This window comes from Balearica regulorum, chromosome 4 (genome assembly GCF_011004875.1).
Source record: "Balearica regulorum gibbericeps isolate bBalReg1 chromosome 4, bBalReg1.pri, whole genome shotgun sequence".
Lineage (NCBI taxonomy): Eukaryota > Metazoa > Chordata > Aves > Gruiformes > Gruidae > Balearica > Balearica regulorum.
This window is the reverse complement of record NC_046187.1, coordinates 6,197,855-6,202,306: the sequence shown is the minus strand read 5'-3', so window position 1 is coordinate 6,202,306 and position 4,452 is coordinate 6,197,855. Positions and strand designations below refer to the sequence as shown.

Genomic DNA, 4,452 nt, shown 5'->3' with positions numbered 1-4,452 from the left:
GCACAGTTGTATGTGGTTTTCAGTGGGCAAAAATCAATTTTTCCCTTTCATATGATTCCACTGCTTCAAACTGTTGGTATGTTTTTCCTACTATTATGCAGGCTTCTCAGTATATATGATATTTTGCAGCTGTATGTCTTGATGTCTAGTATATGGGTGCTGTGGTGATGCTGCTGTTCAATATAGCTGGAATACCAAATTATTGGTACTTGCTGGGTATTGCGTTCTCATTTTGTGCTGCTTTGTCTTTTTCTTCTCCTCCAAAGCTGGGGGAAAGGAGGAGGGAAAGCTGTTTGCACAGTACCACAGTAGAGCAGATATGCTGCACTTGTAGGACCAATCAAAGATTTCTGGGGTGGAAGCAGGCGAAGAGATAGGAAGACAGTGATCCATACTTCAGGGATCTTGCGTGAAGAGAGGATGGTTGCAGCAGCACTCTCATCAGGTTAGCAGGGAGCTAGGCACAGTGCAAGAGAAGCATCAGTCTGTTACATAGGCTGCCTTAAATTCATTGCTTTAGTTCATTTATGACTGGCTCTGAAAATTAAATTGACATGTGTGAAGAAGAATAAAGAGACTTCTGTTTCATGCCTTGTGAGGTCTAAACACCATGGTTCTAAATTTAGCTTATTGGTTAGTCACATACATCAGCTATAGAAACCGCACATTTTAATAGTCCTGTTGAAATTGATTCTTCACAGATTATTAAGAACTTTAAAACTTTTATATTAAATAAATGTTAAGTTTTAATTGTTTTATATTTCCAATGTAAAATATGAAAGCTCTTTTTATAAGTAAATGTTAACTGAAGCCTAATCCACTCTAAAACCTTCTTTGTTTTCCGTTCTTTTACACACATGCGCTCACTCTTTCCTGCTCATGCACTGTCACTTTCACTCTTTCTCTTTCCTGTTTCTGTTTGCCCAAATTTAAGACTTAGACTTAAAACGAGCACAACTGATTTTTTTTATTTTTAAACTTTTTTAAAAATGCTTTTCTTTGCTCTTCCTGGGCAGTTTACTGAATTCTCCCATGTCATTGCTGTATATGTGGATGGCTGTGGGTGTGGTTTGCATCTCCACCATAGTTTAAACTGCTCTAAATGGTGCTGCTGGTAATCCTGCCCTGCCCTCTTCTGCAGGACACATGTTCCCATCTCTCCTACATGCTGGCACCAAAGCTCTTCTGATCCAGGGCCCCTGGTGGCAGAATCCAACCACACAGCTACAGCCTGATGCCCTCCGTAACTCACTGAGGTGTCTGGCGAGGCTGCTGCTGGTGGAGGGAAGGGCTAGGAACGTGCGTAGGGTGAGAAGATATTTTGTGGAAAGGGAGGTGGGACTCAAGCTGGGTTGCTCTGGATTGATGTCCGCTGTCACAAGCTGCACCTGGCATTACAAGAGCCTCTCAGTATTAGCAAAGGGGTTCTTCCTATTGCTTTCTGCAGGTTAGAGACCCAAATGAAGAAATTTAGGTGACTCGTAAAGTCAAAGGTGGTACTTGAAATCAGATTGCATGAATCTCATGACTGTGCCTTAATCATAGTATATCCTCTTCCACTTTTATCTGTGAGGGAGACTGAGGCAGAATCCAGATGTAGAGAAACTACTTAAAAATTAAACGGAATGCACATAAAATATATTTGAGACTTCATGCATAAAGACTTACATACAGTCAGTCTAGGTATATCTGATTGTATGGTTTGCTACTGTACCAGTTACAAACCTTGTCTGTTGACAAGCTGGTAAACAGAATATAAGAGTGGTACAGTATAGTGTTTTGCAATATGATCAAATGTTTTCTAAATAACATGATGTAATAATATTCGAGCAGTAAGGTGTTTGGCAGAAGAAAGTATATGTTCAGATTTTGGGGTTTTTTCCTCTTTCTTGGGATTAATTTTCAGCATTTGTCAGTTTTGCTTTTTGTCAAGTCTTTACAAGATGTGTCAGCAAGGAGTGTTAATTTTGCAGTTAGTCGTCCTTGAATAACATGACCAGCTGCACACGCTACGAGCTTAGCATAACTACTGCCTAGAAATACCTTGTGATGACAGAAAGATTTTTGGTGGGTTTTTTGGTTGGTTTTTTAGTGACTTAGTATTTACCGAGGTAAAATCATGCACAGAGTAATTGCTGATGAGAAGCTGCAAAAATGGCTGCGTGGGATGAGACTTTTGCTGAAGCATAGTTAAGAATTAAGCAGGATTTTGTGGATTTGTATCCCTAGATCACCCGATGTGGTACTGTTCATATTGTTTCTTTATCCCATTGCTACTCTATGACAGCTGAAATTGCTGTGGGCATTTATTTACTCAAATCTGTCTTGAAAGCAGTAATTTATGAATAAGGCAATACTATATGTGAAAAGCCTAAGCAGTAACTTTTCTCCTTTTTGATTTAGTGTACATACTTTGCTGATCTATGACTTTGAGATGTATGTCCAGTGTATTGTGAAGAGTATGGATGTGTCCTGTATAGGTATTTTTGGCATTCTTTAGACATGCAATTTCTCAGCATTCCAAGCTGATGTTTTCTTCCCCTGGCCCTCCAAAGAGGAACGGGCTGGGGACGGGTGCGGCTGCTGGACCAGTAACAGGCTACAAACAACTTCTCCATTTCAAGCTTGTTAGAGAGTGACTGAATACAGAGAAAAGAGATTAGATCAGTCCTTAACTAATTCAGATGCTGGTTTCTCTGCTGAAGCTGTTAATACAGAAGCTGACTTTGAGGATGATTTCTGTCTTGTCAGAAGTATAATGAAGTGCCTCGGGAATGGGACTCTTTCAGAGCTCAATTAGTTTTTGGCTTGGGTTTTTTTTTTTCTATTTCATTGCTGTGACCATAGCTATACTTGTGTCTGTTCTTTAAAGAAATTAATTACTCTTCATGTAAAATCCCTGCTCCAGTGCCTAGAACAGGCAGGCTCTTACCTTTCTCCATTTGGCATTTAAGGAATGCTGGGGTGGCTGGTGCAAAACATGCAGCTGCTTTGGATTGCTTTCATCAGAAATAGTAACTTTCTCCTCTGAAATCAATCCTTTCTGTGTCTTGCAAGTTTTAAATGAAAAGAAAAAAAAAATCTTCAAAAAGAGTATGTTAAAAATGATGAGAAGAATCCAGAGCCTGGAACAGGTATGTGGAATGTGACTAAAAAGCACTTTGTAGATAACTTACCTGGCAAGTATCTGTGGTTCATTACTACTGACATTGCATTTCTGACTTGTAAATGAAAGGCTTCATCTCTTTGACTCAGTAAAGTTTTTAATCATATGGTATTTTTGTCCCTGTTCAACAAAGCATCTACAGAAATGTTGAAACCTCATGAAGGGCGCTCTGGGCTAGTCACCCCCTTGTTGTTAGGGGTGCCGTGAGCCTTCCAGCCACAACCTGCGCGTAGTAATCTGTCGCCCACATTTGTGCAAGCAGTGCCTTGGAAGATGGTGAGGACTGAGCTGGTGCCTGCCGGAGCGGCCGCGTGTGCTTCCGGCGTTCAGGGATGTGTCTAGTGGTACTGCGTGAAGGCTGCTGTGTGGACGGACTTGTTCTCTCTGCACGGTTTTCAATTCACAAATTACTTTTAAAAATGCAACCACTGGAATATACTGAGGCCCAAGTTGAATCCCAAGCATTAATGACTATGATGTTCATGTCTGGGTGCAGCACTCACGGGTGTCCCCCTCTCTGCCACACCTGGCACCTGAGGGAGGGCGCCCGTAGCCTCCTCCCTGTCTGGCCAGCAAGAATTCTCTCCCTGCCTGGCAGTGAGTGCACTTACCTCCTTCAAAAAGCAAATAACAAAAGGTTTTTCTAGTTGTGACTTCAAGAAATATTTCCTGTTATAACCAGCAAGAAGAACGAATTGGAAAGGCTTGTTTCTAGTCTTTCAGTGTCTGTAGTTAAAGCGCAAGTTCCTCTCTCTGTGCGTCGGCGTGGTGCTGAGCAAATTGAGTTCCCATCTCCCAAGTGGGACAGGAGTGTTGCCTTCTCCAGGTGGTGCCTGTGTCATTCGCCCCGTGGGCAGTGGATGGTGCTGTTGGTCCAAGTAATCTCATGCAGACGATGGTGGTGCTCAAGATTATCTCATTCTCTCTGAAGTTGCTTGCTTAATGTTTGGTTTTGTACTTTTTTTCAGATTGCTTTCTCTGTTTTCCTCAATCTAAAGCATGGGTCAGGCAATTCAATATTTTTTTGTTGTTATATTTTCAGAATCCTTTAATATAATTTTGTTTTCAGTATAAAATGAGAGAACACTGCTGTGTGGGCAATAATAAACAACATACTTTATTAGAAATAGAAGCTGTGTATATGCACATTGACATCTTTCTTCATGTTGAACGTTTACCTTCTGAACATACACAATAGCCACTATTCCTTATTTTTTCTTAAACTCATGCATTTACAACTTGTGAGTTTAGTGGAACAGATTTTGCTTTGCAGTATTATTTTATAT

At 40.8% G+C, this 4,452-nt stretch overlaps 1 protein-coding gene and 1 long non-coding RNA gene across 3 annotated transcripts in view; both read right to left on the bottom strand.

The window, feature by feature from the left end:
* EXOSC9 (exosome component 9) overlaps nucleotides 1-4,452 on the bottom strand; it is a 260,026-nt gene that overhangs the window by 55,836 nt on the left and 199,738 nt on the right. The window lies entirely within an intron of this gene.
* The window catches only part of LOC142601647 (uncharacterized), a 195,592-nt gene that overhangs the window by 117,116 nt on the left and 74,024 nt on the right, over nucleotides 1-4,452 (bottom strand). The gene's annotated exons all lie outside the window — the stretch shown is intronic.